The sequence below is a fragment of the Salmo trutta genome, chromosome 26 (genome assembly GCF_901001165.1).
Source record: "Salmo trutta chromosome 26, fSalTru1.1, whole genome shotgun sequence".
Taxonomy (NCBI): Eukaryota; Metazoa; Chordata; class Actinopteri; order Salmoniformes; family Salmonidae; genus Salmo; species Salmo trutta.
In genome coordinates, this window is record NC_042982.1 from 16,143,460 (window position 1) to 16,164,319 (window position 20,860).

Sequence of the window (20,860 nt, forward strand, 5' to 3'; positions counted from 1 at the left end):
GAGTCTAAATTACCTGTAAAGTATGGTTCAGTTTGACCTAATGGTGGCGCTGTTCAAAGTGAAAAGCATTCATGCGAGCTCATTGGCTCATAGAGGCCATATTGTTTGAGCTAGAGTGCTGGCAAACATTGAGTTAGAAGATATGGGGACATTTGACATATAGCAAATTTGGGTCAAATCGGTCCAGCGGTTCTGGAGATGAAGACTTATAAGTTGTCCAAAATACATAAAGCATTACATGATCTTTACTTTTCAATGTTGAGAAAAATGTAATGCTACGATGTTAGGTGGTCAAGTAAAGACTGGTTGAGCAGCTCAGGTAGATTGTACAGTACAGACAAAAACAAATGTTGCAATTTACTAGTTTCACAGCTCCAGGCAAGAACACATTCTTGACCAGGTATTGACATTGCATTACCAGTTTTACCGCTCTATTCAAGTGCACACTCTAAACCAGGTATGGAGGTTGCATTATCAGTTTCACACTGTTTACTTCAGATACATCTTACTGGATTTTATCAAGTAAAACTTTGAGATAATTCAGTGAAAACACTACTGTAATCGGACGGATTATAATGTATTACTGTGCAGCAAACATTCTTCTTAGCAAACACTATTAAAGTAAATGTGGATATTGATTTTGCCACTTCAGCATACTTTTGTGACACGGTCGATGCCACGCAGGTCTACAGGCCAGAAGGTTGAGGATTCATCTACCACCACAGACGAGCTCACTTTCCCTGCCTGTTTCAGTACACTATGATCACAGCCGGCTGCAGACAATGATCAGCTAGGGGGAAATCTGATTTTCAAAATGTTGATGCCATTTTTAAAATTATATAAAATATATGCAACAAACTTTCCAATATGCAACGAACAGGTTTCTGTGCAAATGCCCTACACAAGTGTTACCAACACCTCAGTAAGGAAAGTAGCTATTGGCTGTCCTAAAAGTTGCTAGAAGTCGCTAAATGATGTCATCACCTAATTTGCATAATTGGCCATGTGCATGTAATTGTGATGGACGTTGTAGGAGAGAGGAATAACGTCGTGGGAGAGACAAAGTGAGTAAAAAACACCCTAAATATGTTTAGAACTACAAATGAACTTCTGTCGATTTTCTTTCTTTTTTTATGTCACAATTCCAACCCTCCTTGGGACTGTCAAAAGTGACCCAAAAGAGACACTCTGGCGGAGTTACTTCGTTTTTTATTTTTTATTTAATTTTTGTTTTTTTTGTTTAATTTTCTTAATTTGGTTTGGTTTTTAACCTTATGGTCCACTTAGGAGCCTACAACAAGTCACAGTAAAACATGAACATTTTTAACCATAACATTTTTTTAAATTTTTTGGATACAATCTAAATGGACCAAAAAGTGACAATAGAAAAAACTGTCAATAGCAATGTGAGAGAATTATGGTAACTAGTCTGACCCTAATTCAGGTTAATTGTTAGTTTTTTCCAGACCCCCTTCCACACACACACAGGCTGTGCTGGCTCACAGAAAGAGTGGGTCATCGTCATTTTGGTCAAGGCTCTCTATAGCAGGTTCAGCAACTGAGGGAGCAGCTGATGTGCCAAAAAGCTGCAAAACTTTACCAGGCAGCTGGTGCCCATAGCAAGCCTCACCAGACAGCTTCAGTCCATATCGAATGTACAGCATGGAGTTAAGGGTCTGCAAGGATATCTGATTTCTAAGTTTGCTTTTTACCACTCATCTGGCTGAATACTCTCTCGACTTCAGCATTCGAGTGTGGCAAAGACAACACAGACACAGCAGCCATGGCAAGTTCTTGAAATGGGTTGATATCAGCTGCATCCCTGAACTTCCAAATATCACTCCAGAAGCCGTGTGTTTTTTGTCTCATGCCATTTACTAAGATGGATGGCACGCCATTGCTGGACAATCTTGTCTATCTCTGCAGGGGAGCAGCCAAGGAGCTTGGCAATGTTTTTATATTTCTCCAGGGCTCTTATTGTGCTTTAGAGTTTCCTCCACATTGAAAACTAACAGGTACTGCAACGCTTCGATGTTGTCCGGCAGTCTCACCCTCAACTCATTAGTGAGGGAGATGGTGACGGCTCTACACACCACTTTCGGACATTGTTTTCATCCTCAGGTGCAAGGTGGAGCTACCTTTGACTCAAAAAGGTAACTAAGGTACGGTTTGAGACTGATGTATCCATCTATTGGCCCTTTGAGTACATCAACATTTGCCAGTGGATTCAGCACCCTGCTGAAGGATCACTGTACATGGAGTATAAAACCTCAGCCATGTAGCAGTGTTCACTGGACTTGGTGACTGCGAAATGCAGCCTAAGCTCCTCCCACTGGTCCAAAATGCGTGAAACCGCAGGTTCAATGGAGAGCCAACGTGTGGCACACACCTTGGTTATCTGTAAAGGTCTCTCCCCACAGTTGGTCTCATATATGGCCTTGTAGGTCTCCCTGCGCTTTGGAGACACTGAAAACCAGTTATAAGTCTCTCGTACCAAGTACTCCACACTACGGAGGATGGTGTCATTGGAAGCATGACTTACAGCAAGCTGCAGGGAGTGGCACACACAGCGAATAAGAACCAGATATTTGAGGCCATACTCCTCCTTCAGCACTTTATGGACCCCATTGTTAATCCCCGTCATAACAGAGGCATTGTCAGTCCCTATCCCCAGGAGTTTCTCTTTTTTAAGACAACACTTCTCGAGGAAAGCCACAACAGCACGGGCTATAGATTTGTCATCTCCTCCCTCCAACTCAACAAGCCCCAGTAATGTTGATACAATTGTCTGCTTGGTGTCACTAAAGTACCTTATCACAACCCCCAGGTACTTAGAAACACTTACATCCATGGACTCATCGAGGAGGAGGCTGAAACGCTGGTCACCCACATCTGCAACCAACTTTTTCAGAAAGTATGGTGCTAGAACACCATTAATCATTTCTGTGCACTTTGTCCTGTGCATTTTGAAGTGGGTAGCAGCAGTGGAGTCTGAGAAAGCAGCTCTACATGCTTCTCCAATGTGATCACATGCCAGCATGGAACAGTGTTCAGCGATAGCTAATGCCATGGTGGCCTCAGCCTTTTTTGCAGAGTCAATTTTTTGAACCATAAATGGCAGCTTGTTTTGGGTGGAACTGTTATAAGGCTTTGTCTTTTGAGTGTTTTTGATTTGTCATGTGTTTTTTTACATCACTAAGTTTGGCGTAGAAATCAGCCTTACAATACAGTATGCCCGTGTATCACCTCCAATAAACGGCTTCAAACAGCCTTTGAATTCAGGGTTTGATTCCCACTCCTTTCTGTATTTTTGAGTGTACCGTTTAGACTGACACATGATGAGCTAGCCAGCTAGATGTTTAGCTTATGTCACAGAGAGGCGCACACACAGTGGACAAGGTGAGTAAGTGACTGAGGCTGTGTGAGTCATATGCAGTGATTTATTTTTGTGCAGTGATTTATTTTAGACAAAGAACATTTTACATTTACATCCCGCCCTGAACGTAAGCCAGGGCGGGATCAGCCAGCGGCGGCTTCCCGCATGCGCGATTCATTTGCAGTCTGGACGCGGAGGGGTGAACCGCTCCTGCTCTGACTGCAGCTGGGAGGGACTGGGGGTGGGGCCCACGGCAGCACCCGCTGCTCGTTGAGAAGAGTAAGAATGATACGTGCTTTCACATCAGAGTCTCCAATAACACCAGAAAAAGTTGCTAGATTTGTTGCTAGTCGATTTTTTTGAAAATGTGTCGCTAGAGGGGTCTGAATACTCGCTAAATATAGCGACAAAGTCGCTAAATTGGCAACACTACACACAATAGACTGTCAATCTCGACAAACAGAAAATACATCCCTCCCTACCTTGTAGGCTTACACAACATCGAAGGCTTGGCAATCTCCGAATGTCATTACACTTTGGTGTTTTGTAACAGATGTATGTCTATTTCCATTCCTCAATTGGCCACTGCACAGTTTGGATTGATTAGTTGATTTCATTTGTTAGTTTAAAAAATATATACAGTACCAGTCAAAAGTTTGGACACACCTACTCATTCCAGGATTTTTCTTTATTTGTACTATTTTCTATGTTGTGGAATAATACTGAAGACATCAAAGCTATAAAATAACACATGAAATCATGTAGTAACCAAAAAAGTGTTAATCAAATCAAAATATATTTTGTATTTGGGATTCTTCAAAGTAGCCACCCTATGCCTTGATGACAGCTTTGCACACTCTTGGCATTCTCTCAACCATCTTCACCTGGTCTGCTTTTCCAACAGTCTGGAAGGAGTTCTCACATATGCTGAGCACTTGTTGGCTGTTTTTCCTTCACTCTGTGGTCCAACTCATCCCAAACCATCTCATTTGGGTTGAGGTCGGGTGATTGTGGAGGCCGGGTCATCTGATGCAGCACTCCATCACTCTCCTTGGTCAAATAGCCCTTACACAGCCTGGAAGTGTGTTGGGTCATTGTCCTGTTGAAAAACAAGTCGTCCCACTAAGCGCAAACCAGATGGGATGGCGTATCACTGCAGAATGCTGTGGTAGCCATGCTGGTTAAGTGTGCCTTGAATTCTAAATAAATCATTGACACTATCACCAGCAATGCACCATCACAACTCCTCCTCCATGCTTCATAGTGGGAACCACACATGCAGAGATCATCCATTCACCTACTCTGCATCTCACAAAGACATGCAGTTGGAACCAAAAATCTCAAATTTGGACTCATCAGACCAAAGGACAGATTTCCACTGGTCTAATGTCCAATCTTATTATTGCTGTCCTGTAGTAGTGGTGTCTTTCCAGCAATTCGACCATGAAGGACTGATTCACACAGTCTCCTCTGAACAGTTGGTGTTGAGATGTGTCTGTTACATGAACTCTGTTAAGCATTTATTTAGGCTGCAATCTGAGGTGCAGTTAACTCCAATGAACTTATCCTCTGCAGCAGAGGTAACTCTGGGTCTTCCTTTCCTGTGGCAGTCCTCATGAGAGCCAGATACATCATCGCGCTTGATGAATTTTGCGACTGCACTTGAAGAAACGTTCAATGTTCTTGAAATTTTCCAGATTGACTGACCTTCATGTCTTAAAGTAATGATGGACTGTCTTTCTCGTTGCTTATTTGATCTGTCCTTGCCATAATATGGACTTGGTCTTTTACCAAATAGGGCTATCTTCTGTTTACCACCCCTACCTTGTCACAACACAACTGATTGGCTCAAACGCATTAACAAGGAAAGAAATTCCACAAATTAACTTTTAACAACGCACAGCTGTTAATTGAAATGTATTCCAGGCGACTAACTCATGAAGCTGGTTGAGAGAATGCCAGGAGTGTGCAAAGCTGTCATCCAGACAATCCCAAATATATGTTGACACTTTTTTTTTGGTTACTACAGGATTCCATATGTGTTATTTCATAGTGTTTGTGAGTAGGTGTGTCCAAACTTTTGACTGGTACAGTATATTGATCCACTATGTTTACCTTTTTAGATTGGATGACAATATTTCGCTGTTGATATTGACATATTGTTGACACAATGGGAAATAAGTATGCTATTAGTGAGCTAATATGTTGTATTTTATCAGTCAAAGCAGAAAGCTGCAGCCTGTGGTGGCTTTGTACATGGCTAATGGCTAAATTGACAGGTGGGCTAAATCGATAGGTCAGCCAGGCTACACAGGCATTTCTTCTATCAGGTGTTCCCGCCTATATGTGTCTGTAAAAATAGCTTGAGGTGTTTTGGTCGTCATTCTGACCATCATATTAGTCAGGGGCTGTGCCTATTTGAGAACTTATGTGGAATTGGGAGGAAACGGAAGGTGGCTGCAGTGTTCCAAACAATTTCGAAGGGAGTGACACTAGGGTGCATTTGGGTATAAATTGTACTGTTTGTGCAACTTTTCTGACCATCTCATCTGGATGAGAGCATTTCGAAGTGCAGAGGAATGCCAGCTGTGTACCAAAGCTATTGCCATGGCTCTCCACTTACTTTGCCTTGTATTGATCACCTCAGTGATTTTACAAACTGTGACATCGAGCACCTTCAAATCGTAAGTACACTACAAAACATTTGATGTAGATGGTGGTAGATTAAACACACGATCAGCAGTTTGTATTTACATGCCTTGCTGCATGCACATAATTAATTATACTCCGTATTCTGCACACTATGCACGTGTAGAATAGTCCACCTGAGCAATATAATTATTTTAGTTATAAACCTAATATGACATAATATAATCGTTTATATGTACTGATATAACTGAATGTCTGCTTGCATTTGTCTCCATGTGTGAATATGTCAAAGGAATTTTCTATCCTAATGCTATAAATTAATGTTGGTAGAATATCGTCACCGCCTCTGTCGCATACCAGTTTGCCACCAGCCTGTAAAGAACCCTCAGCAAGGGACCAGGTCTTTAATCTACGGATATTTCATCCACCCATGCACGGTTTCGGTTTCTCCCTGGACCGACAGAGGCAGATATTGAGATCTGGCTCGAAGGACCAGTTGTCAAAGGAATTTTCTATCCTAATGATAATAATTAACAATCAATAAGCCTTGACTAATCCCCAGGGTTTGTAAGACACTGGGTTAATACTTAGGCAAGGACTCAGCTTTCTGCAAAAGGTCTTGTACAGTTTATTCAGAGAACGTTCTGAGGTCCAAATAACAGATGTTCATTTTATCCTCTCTCTCCGCTTACGCACACACATCCACACCCAAAAGTAGATAACCTATGCACACACATACGCACAGACAGTAGGTGAACAGTATCTCTTCCTTGACCTCCCACCACTGTTCCAGCACTGCCTGTTCCTTTCCCCATAGATTAGGAGAACCTTGAAGGCTCCTCCCGGTATCTCACACACCCATGTCTAGACTTGATGGGACTAACGTTCAGTACATTGACTTACAGTTTATTATCCATGCTACATAACTACTAATTCATAATGGATTATTGATTCATTTACCTTCATTAGATAATTCTCTTATCAGAATAATAATACAACAAAGATAGTGGTAAGGCCACAGGACCTCTGTCTCCTTCTCTCTGTGCATGTGAGGCTTTTCATATGTTATGAGACATGCTGGCAATTAGAACTATAGATTTTTGGGTTGAAAATTCAAATAGAGTTAGCCCTTATGTGCACCTGAGAGATGTTGACAGAAACTGCCCCCCTATTGGTGTGCTTTCCTCCAATGTCTTTCTGTTTAATCATCCCTGAGACATGGTTGACAGACCATTAAGACAAGTCATTGGTATCCACTCAAACACTCTCCAAAACAAAATCAATTGTGCCCTCAATTTCTCATTGGTTGGCCTCTCTGAGTGGGGCACATAGCCAGAGACGATTAAGATAATTGTGTCCCCATGTTTAAAACATCAGTAGGCTACAAAGGAGCAAAAGAGCAGTTTGAGTACACTGCTACTTAAATATTATTACCACAGCTGCATTCATGCTGACTCTTTCCCCTTTAAGGATTTACCTGGTGACGGTCAGCTCGGAAGTGGTAGGAGGGACCACAGAGAAACTTTGTGCTCAGGTCCACCAAGCCACAGAGCCTCTGTACGATTCTAGTATTATCTGCGACTTGTATCTTATGAACGTAAGCATTTTTTATTCTTGTTTCTCCAAATTCTTTGATGATAAAGAACACTCACTCTGGGGAAAATGTTGAGGTTTTTGAAATCATGTTTTTGTAGCCGAGCTAAGCTGACCTACAACAACCGTTCTCAATCACCCTAGACGACAAAACTGGTTGTGCAACCCAAATGATCGATTTTTATCCGGTTCGGTCTAAATCAATCTTTTGGGGACTTCGAAGAGGAGGCTGAGATGGAGGAATATGAAACGGGTAGGAGAGAACTTTATCTTTAACTTAGAGGTGTTTACATGCTCAACTGTTGACCTCTGACCCTTGCCTGTGTTCTCTCCAGGTGTCATCTTTAAAGGTAGTGGCAAGGCAAGCTTCACCAATGTCATCATAACTGTTTGTTTTGAGGACGTGCCCCAAGCATATAAACCAGGGATTGCATACGAGGGGAAGGTGAGGACAAAATATATTAACAAATGCCTTTGTAATAACACTGCAGGGAAATGGATTGCTCAGGAAAATCTTTGTGAAAGAAGTTGTGATACATTAACATTTATCATTTGGAGCATCTAAACCATAGATTTTGATGTGTTGTGTGCAATGGGAGTTTACATGTAGTATATTGGATGTCTGCAGTCATTCTGTCCTGTGTTTTCACAGGACAGGACAGACTCTACTCCCATTTACAATGAGCCTGTGTATCTCTTCCTACAAAACAAGGGCACATCTGAGAACTGGACTCTCACCACAGACAGCAAGGGCATTGCTTCTTTCTCTCTAGACACTTCTCTATGGAGTTCTGAGTCTGTGTCTCTGTCGGTCAGTTGTCACTCACTCATGTTTTCCTCTATTAAATATTTAATGCTATATTATTTAAATATGAAAATGTTTGTTCAGAATGAGATCATTAATTTCTCATGGTGTAGTCTAAGGTTACTACAATTGTTTATTTTTCGTACATTTTCTGTATTTCTTCAACCAGGCTCATTATCAAAAGGTTATGGAGGATTATCCGTACATGCACGGTGTGCGTAGACCAGAATATACATCCGCTTACCATTTCGCAAGGACATTTTATTCCAAGAGCAAGAGCTTTGTGAAGATAATGCAGGGTGAAGGGAAGTTCTCCTGTGAGAAGGACGGTATTGTTCTTGCTCGCTACATCATCCAAGGGGAGGAGCTGATAAAGGGACATAAGACCCTGGACTTTTTCTATTTGGTAAGGTTAAAGGGATGTTTCACTCAAAATACAACCTAACATGTTTTTTTCACTTACATTGTCTGTAGTTTTGGAATATAGATATATATTACTTACTTTGGTATTTGATTGTCATATTGTGTTGTGTCTGGAAAGATTTTAAGAATAGCTTGGGATAAGCATAAAGTACTTAAAATCAAATAAAACACAACAGGTGTAGACCTTACAGTGAAATGCTTACTTACGAGCCCCTAACTGTGGGGGGGTTACTGCAAATAGTCTGGGTAGCTATACCGCTTGCTGTGCGATAGCAGAGAGACCAGTCTCTGACTAGGGTGGCTGGAGTCTTTTCTTCCTCTGACACTGCCTGGTATAGAGGTCCTGGATTGCAGGAAGCTTGGCCCCAGTGATGTACTGGGTCATTCGCACTACCCTCTGTAGTGTCTTGCGGTCGGAGGCAGAGCAGTTGCCATACCAGTCAGGATGCTCTCGATGGTGCAGCTGTAGAACCTTTTGAGGATCTGAGGACCCATGTCAAATCTTTTTAGTCTCCTGAGGGGGAATAGGTTTTGTTGTGTCCTCTTCACAACTGTCTTGGTGTGCTTGTTGGTGATGTGGACACCAAGGAACTTGAAGCTCTTAACCTGCTCCACTGCAGCACCGTTGATGAGAATGGGGCGTGCTTGGTCCTCTTTTTCCTGTAGTCCACAATCATCTCCTTTGTGTTGATCACATTGAGAGAGAGGTTGTTGTCCTGGCACCACACAGCCAGGTCTCTGACCTCCTCCCTATAGGCTGTCTCATTGTTGTCGGTGATCAGGCCTACCACTGTTGTGTCATCCGCATATTTAATGATGGTGGTGGAGTCATGCCTTGCCTTGCAGTCATGCATGAACAGGGAGTACAGGAGTGGACTGAGCAAGCACCCCTGAGGGGCCCCTGTGTTGAGGATCAGCGTGGCGGATGTGTTGTTACCGACCCTTACCACCTGGGGGCGGCCCGTCAGGAAGTCCAGGATCCAGTTGCAGAGGGAGGTGTTTAGTCCCATGGTCCTTAGTTTATTGATGAGCTTTGAGGGCACTATGGTGTTTAACGCTGAGCTGTAGTCAATGAATAGTATACTCACGTAGGTGTTCCTTTTGTCCCGATGGGAAAGGGCAGTGTGGAGTGCAATAGAGATTGCATCATCTGTGGATCTGTTGGGGTGGTATGCAAATTGGATTGGGTCTAGGGTTTCTGGGATGATGGTGTTGATGTGAGCAATGACCAGCCTTTCAAAGCACTTCATGGCTACAGACGTAAGTGCTACGGGTCGGTAGTCATTTATTCAGGTTACCTTAGTGTTCTTGGGCACAGGGACTATGGTGGTCTGCTTAAAACATGTAGGTATTACAAACTCGGACAGGGAGAGGTTGAAAATGTCAGTGAAGACACTTGCCAGTTGGTCAATGCATGCTCACAGTACACGTTCTGGTAATCCATCTGGCCCTGCGGCCTTGTGAATGTTGACCTGTTTAAAGGTCTTACTCACATCGGCTGCGGAGACCGTGATCACACAGTCTTCCGCAACAGCTGGTGCTCTCATGCATGTTTCAGTGTTATTTGCCTCGAAGCGAGCATAGAAGTAGTTTAGCTCGTCTGGTAGGCTTGTCACTGGGCAGCTCTCGGCTGTGCTTCCGTTTGTAGTCTAATTTTTTGCAAACCCTGCCACATCCGACGAGTGTCAGAGCCGGTGTAGTATGATTCGATCTTTGTCCTATATTGATGCTTTGCCTGTTTGATGGTTCGTTGGAGGGCATAACGTGATTTCTTATAAGCTTCCGAGTCCCACTTGACTTCCAGATGAATATTTCATCATGGGTGTGTTAGGGTTCGTTCCTTTCGTCCTTGTCGATCATTGGTGAAATTAGCATTATGACAATATCTTTAATTAAATCTTTCAAAAACCTTAATGCAATTGCAGACAGAAGTTGACAATCAGGAACATAGCACGCATGTTTCCGAGTAAGTTCTACCCCATAGAAAAGTCTCAAGTTGTTTTGTTAAACCCTAAGTCCAGCCCTGGTGATGTCACTACCTACGTCATTACCTTTTTACTCCTGAGACCAAAACCATGCCTACCAAGCTATATAAACAAGGCTTTTAGTGTTATCTAAAAACTTAGCAGTAAATGTCCACTCCCCAAAGTTGATTTATTGTGGAATGTTTGACTAGTCTTATCTCCTACACTCCCCTGCAGAGTTCTGTCTCAGTCACACATTTCTCAGAGGGGTCTCTTTATAAGAGAGAGAGAACTAGAAAACAACTGTGGAACAATTCTAAACCTCTATAATGAATACATATATTGCTAATCTGTAGTCTAGGACCCTATAAATGTAAGGAGGGAGGGGTCTTATAACCCCTCCCCTTCTATTAATACAACATAAGCATAATCAATTATTCTAATACATCAAACATTTTGGTACAGCCCTTAATGACCCCTAGGTGAACCCGACATTTCCCCCTTTGAGACAAATTAGTCTCACAGCTTCAATCATAATATTCTCCTCTGAAATCAAATAGATTAGGCAAATCCCCCAGAACCATTTGATCCCAGGGATGGCCTTCTAAGGGGAGGAACAACTCCTGAGGTTCCTAGAATGCTGGTGGCGGAGTCTGGCTATACTCCCATTCCTCTTGTGTCCTGGGTAAAACTACGAGTTGAATAAACAATGCGATTAAGAGAAATCAGAAATGCTCCAGTATCAGATTTGTATCAGCTTCCACCAACACCATCATTCCAGCAGGTTTAAGAGCAGTTAGTCATTTTCTTACAAATATAAACAGTAACCAGAATCACCAAACCTCCCACAAGTATAGGAATAAACAAACTTTTCCCATCACATTTCCAAATTTAGCATTAAACCAGTCATCAATTTTGTCAAAGACAGATTTCAGATTTTGAGAGAGTTACTAAGATCAGCAATCTTATCAATAATTTCAGTCATATTCTCAGAGGAGTTAGGGAGGAGCATAACACCATTTTCAGGATCAATAATACCTAGTACGTTACACTGTCCTCCTTCCTTCACCAAAAGATAATCTAAAGCCAACTCATGGCGGTTGACTACTGCTTTCAGATTTTGTACATCTAATGAGATGTACAAAATCCTCTGATCGTTAAATTCATATGGGCCTGTAAAGAATAGGTTAAATTGTTTACCCATTTTCCTTGGACAGCCACACCCCAGGAGGGTATGATTGACATACCAAAAATCTCACCTGGGTGTAGGACATGACCATAGGCTTCCTGATTGTCTGGGATGTACCCCAGTTGGTTTTACCTGTTTCATTGAAAAGATCGGTGACCGGAATTCTTAACACGTACATTTCTTTTCTCCCCAATAACAACATCCCCCCCATCCAGAAGGTAAAGTGAGATACCCCTTGTCACTGCATTCCCACATCCATCCAAAAGGTGTTCCCATGCCTTCCTCTATCCTGGAAAGGTTTACACCTGTTACTATAAGTCTAACACACTAAAATTCTCTTTAGCATAGTTTCTCCTATCACTATACTCTTCTCTCAGTTGACCCATATATTCATGACAAGCTCCAGTATCGCTCATATCTTCCCTCTACCACATTAGGTAAGTTTGTTACCTTCTTGTGACCACCCCAACATACACGTGTTGTAAGGGCTGTCTGAAGAGAGAGACCAAGGTGCAGCGGAGTTAGTGTTCATCATAAGAATTTAATAGACCAATGTAAGCACTTTACAAGAAAACTGACAGCCAAAACAGTCCTGTCAGGTGCAAACACTAACAGAAACAATTACCCACAAAACCCAAAGGAAAAACATGCTCCTTATGTGTGACTCCCAATCAGCAACAACGAGCTTCAGCTGTGCCTGATTGGGAGCCACACACGGCCCAAAACAAAGAAATACAAAAACATAGAAAAAGGAGCATAGAACGCCCACCCAATGTAACACCCTGGCCTAACCAAAATAAAGAACAAAAACCCCTCTCTATGGCCAGGGCGTTACACGTGTCCCATAATCCCCAAATGTTCAACAGTCTTTCTAGCCAAGAACTTTATTATACATAAAGCAACAGCAAAAAACAGTAGTCCTACCAGGAGTGGAACAATCATGGCAGACATAAACATCATTACCTTACCCATAACATTTCCAAATACACCATTAAACCAGTGTCCAGTTTGGTCAAAGATGGTGTTGTCAGCTTTTCACAGAGTACCTCCTAATTTAGCCAGGTCATTAATAATAGCTGTCATGTTGTCAGAGGAGTTAGGAAGCAACATGACACAGTAATCCTCATCGTTTATTCCAAGGGACCTGAAGGCCCCTCTGTCTTTAGCCAATATGTGCCATTTCGTCTCTGGTCATTACTGCCTTCAAATTCTGCACATTTAGTGCCAACTGAGTAAAACCCTGTATTATCAAAGGGCCTGCATGGAGTATGTCAAATTGCTAATCCCCTTACCCTTTACTACAACTCCGGCACCTGGAAAGATTACTAGGGCTGCTATCTCTACCTAAGACAGCACATGTCCATATGCTTCATTATTTTGAGCCACTGCTCTTTTAGCTCTGCCATTCGATCAGAAACTAATTTGCAAAGAACTGTTCAGCAACAGGAAGCAGGTAATGTTGCTACTGTCAGTTCAGTTTTCCCCAGATAACAACACCCTTTCCATCCCATAACATACCATAACACCCTGACCACCCTGACCATCCCATGGGGAGGAACATGTAGCCTTTACCCCCACAGATCCAGAGATGATCCGGAGGTGTCCCCATGCCTTTGCTTGACATATTTACCCTAGTTATCAATTGTTGCCCATCCAGTACATCAAAACTACTGGTATCCGTTTTTAGGCCTGTGTAAGACAGGCAATTCGTGGTGTTTCCTACATCCACATTCCCTGAGTTGCAGATACAAACAGGGGGAGTTATTGTGGGTTTTAATCCTGCCAACACAACATCTCCTTTATCATTTAGGGGCTTTACACTACCAGTCAGATACTCTCCCCATTGTACTTTTGGAGGTCCTATGCATTTAATCAGCTGGGAATTGTTACCTAATTGTACGCTAGGAACCTTCTTCCACCTTGGTCATTCAGTCTCAATGGGCCCACCCTCCTTAAATTCTTTAGCTGCATCTGAACTATAATCTATTGTCTTATTGGATAATCCACCTTCCCATGCTGCTTCCTTTCCCCTAGTGACCAACATCAGAATAGTATAATTGCTATTTCTTTGTCGAACCCTGGTATTATTCCTTTGCATAAAATGGAGTAATCTACATCCAAAATCATTCTTTCCAATTGGTACTGACTGGGTTCCCAACAGAAAGGCTGTGGAGGTGGGTTTCTGGAAAATCATTACCCGTGTGCCAGATGTGTTCCCCCTCCCCTGTAATCCCATGTATGTCACTGCTTTCACCCATTTATTATTCTCCACATCCCCATCCACAAAGGGAACGACTAGGATTGGGAGAGCAATAAATACCCTGCATATGTGTTTCCATGGTTGCGATTTTCTTGTTTCACAACCATAGTGTGTGTGTATGATGGTTTCCTCGACATCTGATAACTCTTCAGGTTCTGTGGCTGAACCCTCTGTTGGTTCTTCTGGCCTTTGGTCTTGGCCTTCTGCTCCTGTCCTTTGGCTCGTACCTTCTTCCTCCTTCAGATGTTCTTGGGGCCCTGCTCTCCTTCCCTCCAGTCGCTCATCCATGGCTTCCACTCTGGGAGATATGATGCCAGCCAGACCTCTCCTCTACCTGCAGGACTGTTGGTGTTACGATGGTTACCTGGAACAGACCCATCCATCGTGGTTGGTTCTATTTTCGCTTTTGGACCCTGAGTTTCACCCATTCTCCAACGTTTATGGGTAGCTCGTCAGGGTCTTCACCTGGGATTGGTTCTGCTGCTTTCCTAATGTGAGAGTGGAGAAAACTTACAACAGAAGTTAGTTCCTTCATGTACTCAAGATGGTCACACTATATGTCAGTTATGTGTATCTGTCGGTCACTCATAGGTCTCACCCCTGGGGTGTTCATTGGTCGTCTTGTTAACATTTTATAAGGTGTACACCCAATACCTTTGTTAAGGCTGCTGCACATTTTCATGAGGACAAGAGGTAATCCCTCTACCCATGTCATTCCTGTGGAATGGCATAGGTTGGCAAGGGAGCATTTCATGTTTTTATTAGCACTCAGTAACTCTCGTTACTCTGTGGTTGATAGATGGACACAAACTTCTGGTCAAACACCCATCATTTTGTCCATTTGGGTAACCACATCTCCTATGAGATGGGTCCCATTGTCTGCAGACAAACCTCAGGCACTCCGAACCTGAGTATAAACTAGCAATTTTGGAACTGTTCGCACATCACAGTTGGTGGTAGGAAATGCTTCTACCCACCTGGTGAACCTGTCAATTATCACCAGGCAGTATCTCTTTCTTTCTTTTCGCTCTACCATCTCTATGAAATCCATAGCTAGGTAGACAAAAGATCATTTTGGAGTGGGGATCTTCCCTGCTTGCAGTGGAGTTCCCTAGTCTATATTATATAACAAACATGTCGCGCAAAGATAAATTAACTGTTTTACGTGCTGATTCAAATTTTCAAACATTCTCCTCCTTCTCCATTCTCCTCTCATATCCCCCTTTGACGAATGGCTCACTCCATGAGCCAATCGGCAAATATTAAAGATCATGGTTGATGGTAAACAGGGCATGCCAGACAAAAGATGTAGCCATAAGCCAGACCTAGGACAGAGAGCACACCCTCTCTCCCTCCACACCTGGTGACTGAGAATATCAGCCTGCTGCTGTTTCTCAAGATCAGTAGTTTCAAATGATACAAACGACCAAAAAAATTAAATGCACGTGTGTGACAAAGGGAAACAGCCAATTTGGCCACCTCATTAGCTATTCTGTTACCAATTCTAGCATTATCACACCAACCCGTGTATGCCTCAACCTTGACAATAGCCAATGTGTTAGGTTTTCACATAGCTTCAAACAACTGTTCAACATAAGGTCTGTTTTTAATAGGTGTGTCTGTGGTATTAGTAAACTCTCTTCTTCTCTAAACCCCACTTGCGTATGCTGAGTCTGAGTAGAAAGTAAGGGCCTTCCCTTCCCCCAATTCACAAGCTGTGGTCAGAGCTAATAAATCTGCCTGTTGCGCTGATAAATGGTCTGGTAGGGGCCATATAACCTCAATATCACCTTCCACATCTACTTCAGCTAATCTTACATGTGTCTTCCCTGTGCTTTGATCTATATTGGCAGATCCATCAACGAACAGCACCATGTCAGAGTCAAGCAGAGGTTCTTCAAACAAGTTTTTGTCCGGTACACATTCCTGGGCTGTCCAGATGTCCCTGTTATTGTTACTAATGATTTGCTCAGGGAAGCTCCAACAACTTGTCCAGGTTTGCATCTTCCCACAGGTCCAGCATTGAGTGTTTGTTCAGTAACGAGGGGCTCTGGTGGGCCCATATCCTCTTCCAGTCCATGGCTGTGGGTCTGTGGTTGTGGTTAGCCTGTAGAATCAACTTGAGCAGATGTCTTGCATCTTCCAGTCTGTTCCTTTTTGTAGAGTGAGTTGGGATGGCGAGGGAAAACTCCCTCCAGGAACTGTGCCTTGTTTTATTTTTCTTCCATCCAATTCTACTGTTCTCATGTCGCTTGTTGCTGCTTTTGTACCATCCACCTCCTTTGTGGTTGCTTCTCCATTTTCTTCTGTCAGTGGTATAAGACGGTAGATCTGTGTATAGTCACCCAGGGTACCTTTGGGTTGATTGTCATATGGCAGTGGGGAGTACTTCTGTTCTGCCTTTGTCTTGACCCAGTTCTTTCCTTCCGCGTTCTATTGTCTTCTCCAGCTTTAGTTTGGTCACGGTAGCCTTGTTCATGAAGATCTGTCCTTCCAGCATCATCATTCCTATCATAGTTTCTGATATTAGGGTACTTTTCTTCTTCCCCTTCTTTTTGTCAATTTTTCTTGTCTGAATTATCTCCTTGACTAAATCCAATCTAGTCTTGTTGAATGATCCAGCCATTGGATATCTATTTTCTCCTGCCATCTCTGTCCAGACATGCCATTTCTCTAAAGTGAATGTAAATTCCACAGCAGGAAACTTCTCTTGCATATATTCAACAGGCTTGGCAGGCTTCATTGCTCCTATCTCCTCATTCTTGTTTGACTGTGCCATGGTGCTCCGGCTTTTTATTTAGATAGTCTGTGTGTAATGTGTCCTCCAACCTCTATAGGGTTATCCTAAAGTGGGTGTAATATGTATGAATATGCCTATATAAATTTGTCTCTCTCGCCTTTCAGTGTGTGTTAAATAACATTGGGTGATACTGCAATCCTAATCCTACTCTCACTTAAACCAGGCTATAGTAAATGGTTCTACTTATACTCAAATATATTTCACACACGGGTCTCACAGAGACAACCGCATGGCAGACTTCAATTCATAATGTTATATCTTAAGGGTGTAGAGTAATAGTAATATGTTATACACCAGTGCCCCCTGGTGGTGATACAAAGTAACTTTTTATTCCACTATTGGGCCATTACCCAATAACCCCCGCCATAATCCCCAGACAAACAAACAATGAAACATACAACGCACCATTCATAAACAATTCAACTCATTCACTTGGTAAATTTCACACAAAATTACCACTATTCATAACCAACTCATTCATTGGGTACCTCTACAAAATAAACTCTACAAAATAAAAAATAACTAGAATTCAGTCATTTTCGCCCGCGTTACAACCCAAATAACCTCTAACAAATCAAAGTAAAACAGGACAATTGTCGCTCTGAATTGTCTCTAACAAATTAAATTAAAACCGGACAATTGTCGCTAACAAATTAAATTAAAACCATCAAGCTTTCATTTCATTCATCCTATATTGACATCATGCATTACACCAATAGTCCGTTACTTAATTTCTCCAAACTAAAATCCGACTATGTCATATTCAAAGCGTATGTCAATAATTTAGATTGAGTGAGGTGCCACTTACTCGTTAGAGGGAAACCACACCAGTGAATGCTATTTAATTACAGACACTAGATTAAACGGGTGTCTGTTTACCTTATTTAATTTTGAGCTCTGGCAACGTGGTGTGGAATCTCCGCCAACCGGGGTGACACTCACTCCTGGCAAGCTCGCTAAATGTTAGGGTTCGTTCCTTTCGTCCTTGTCAATCATTGGTGAAATTAGCATTATGACTATCTATAATTAAATCATTCAAAAACCTTTATTAATGCAATTGCAAACAGAAGTTGATCATCAGGAACATAGCACGCATGTTTCCGAGTAAGTTCTGCCTCAAAGAAAAGGTCTCATGTTGTTTTGTTAAACCCCAAGTCCAGCCCTGGTAATGTCACTACCTACATCATTACCTTTTTACTCCTGAGACCAAAACCATGCCTACAAAGCTATATAAACAAGGCTTTTAGTGTTATCTAAAAACGTAGCAGTAAATGTCCACTCCTCAAAGTTGATTTTCTTGTGGAATGTTTGACTAGTCTTATCTCCTACACTCCCCTGCAGAGTTCTGTCTCAGTCACACATTTATAAGAGAGAGAGAGAGAACTAGAAAACAACTCTGGAACAATTCTAAACCTCTATAATGAATATATATATCTATATATTGTTTGTTAATCTGTAGTCTAGGACCCTATAAATGTAAGGAGGGTCTTATAACCCCTCCCCTTCTATTAATACAACATAAGCATAATCAATTATTCTAATACATCAAACATTTTGGTACAGCCCTTATCGTGAACCCGACAGGTGATACAGTAATATATCACTTTGTAATGCATTAACTTCAAGATATGTGTTAGCAGATCTCCAGCTTTTGGCCAATGTTTCTGTCTCCCTGGGTCATTCTCTGGTTATTAATGTTTATGCTACCACCTGGCTGTCTCTTATTTCCCAGGTTGTATCTAGAGGCAGCATTCAGCAGCACGGCCGTCTTCCTGTGACGTTAATGAAGGAAACGGTAAATTAATTGGTCTTGGATTCTCCCGAATGCTTCCTGACATTTTTATTAGGACTTCTCAGAACCCCACTTGATTAGAGAACATACCTCCTGGAAAAGGCATAATAGCATTAAGATCCGCCCCTTTTTTTTCCCAATTTTCGCATAAAATGACATACCCAAATCTAACTGCCTTTTGCTCAGGCCCTGAAGCAAGGATATGCATATTCTTGGTACCATTTGAAAGGAAACACTTTGAAGTTTGTGGAAATGTAATGGCATTAAACTGTCATGGGGGATGAAAGTCTGTCACGACAGGATTCAATCAGCCAGATTAGATCTTCAATACAAGTTCTTACTGCACAGTACATTTCAATTTCATAGACTAATCACAGGACACGATGTCCATATTGGATGAATGGTGGTTTACGGTGACTTAATATCAATCCCATTGTCTGTCTCTCATTTCAGTAAACCAAGGGGAGCTGACGCTCTCACTGCAGCGAATGCCTGAGCTGACCCCTTTAGCCCAGGTAGTGGTGTATACCATGCTGCCTGATGGGGAGGCAGTAGCAGACAGTCGAGACTTCCCCATTCACCTCTGCCTGAAAAACAAGGTAGGCAACTAGGCACCTTTCGCCAGCTACATGAGATGACAAAATGTCACATCAGAGAGCCTGAGCCATATGGATATATCGGGGCAACGTGCACTACAATCGATTTCCAAAATGATTTTGCATCAGACTATGTTATAAAATGCTTTAACTGCACCTCTTGGATCATCACAAAATCATTGGGTTTGATTCTGCTCCTCTACACAGTACTCTAGCACTATTATTATATGTGGGCTCTGTTCCAATATGCACATCAGTTTTCTACTGTACTTGAAATGAACCAATGTGTTGGACATGTATGCTAGTCGACAGTGCCTAAAGAAAGTATTCACACCCCTTTACTTTTCCCAAATGTTGTGTTAGACGGAATTTAGAATTGATTGAATTGAGATGTTGTGTCACTGTGTCACACCCTGACCTTAGAGCCTTTTTTTATTCTCTATTTTGTTAGGTCAGGGTGTGACTTGTGTGGGCATAATCTATGTTTTGTATTTCTATGTTGGTCTGATATGGTTCCCAATCAGAGGCAGCTGTCATTCATTGTCTCTGATTGGGGATCATATTTAGGCAGCCTTTTCCCACTGGGTTTTTGTGGGATCTTGTTTTTGTTAGTTACTGTGTAGCCTGCAGAACTTTACGTTCGTTCTTGTATTTTGTTGTTTTGACGGTGTTCATTTTAATAAAGGAAAAATGTTTGCCTACCACTCTGCACCTTGGTCTCATCCTTCAGACGAACGTAACACACTGGTCCTCATCCTGTTTGCAACAAGGCACTTAAGTAATACTGCCAAAAATATGGCAAAGAAATGAATACCAGTCAAAGGTTTGGACACGCCTACTCATTCCAGGGTTTTTCTTTATTTTCCACATTGTAGAATACAGGTGAATGTATGGAATCATGTAGTAACCAAAAAAAGTGTTAAACAAATCAAAATATACTTTTATTTTAGATTCTTCAAAGTAGCAACCCTTTGCCTTGACAGCTTTGCACACGCTTGGCATTTTCTCAACCAGCTTCATGAGATAGTCACCTGGAATACATTTCAATTAACAGGTGTGCCTTGTTAAAAGTCAATTTGTGGAATTTCTTTCTTTCTTAATTTGTTTGAGCCAATCAATTGTGTTGTGACAAGGTAGGGGTGGTATACAGAAGATAGCCCTATTTGGTAAAAGACCAAGTCCCTATTATGGCAAGAACACCTCAAATAAGCAAAGAGAAATGACAGTCCATCATAACTTTAAGACATGAAGGTCAGTCAATCTGGAAAATTTCAAGAACTTTGTAAGTTTCTTCAAGTGCAGTCGCAAAAACCATCAGGCGCTATGATGAAACTGGCTCTCATGAGGACCGCCACAGGAAAGGAAGACCCAGTGACCTCTGCTGCAGAGGATAAGTTCATTCGAGTTACCAGC

At 42.0% G+C, this 20,860-nt stretch overlaps 2 long non-coding RNA genes across 2 annotated transcripts; both read left to right on the forward strand.

Moving 5' to 3' along the window:
- Nucleotides 1-7,426: 7,426 nt before the first annotated feature.
- Nucleotides 7,427-8,063, forward strand: LOC115163963 (uncharacterized). Its single transcript, XR_003869848.1, has 2 exons — nucleotides 7,427-7,871; nucleotides 7,954-8,063. It is a non-coding gene; the product is annotated as an uncharacterized LOC115163963 (long non-coding RNA).
- Nucleotides 8,064-8,306: 243 nt separating this feature from the next.
- LOC115163263 (uncharacterized) lies at nucleotides 8,307-19,413 on the forward strand. The gene is made up of 4 exons (XR_003869719.1): nucleotides 8,307-8,429; nucleotides 8,593-8,829; nucleotides 18,792-18,854; nucleotides 19,305-19,413. It is a non-coding gene; the product is annotated as an uncharacterized LOC115163263 (long non-coding RNA).
- Nucleotides 19,414-20,860: the final 1,447 nt, after the last annotated feature.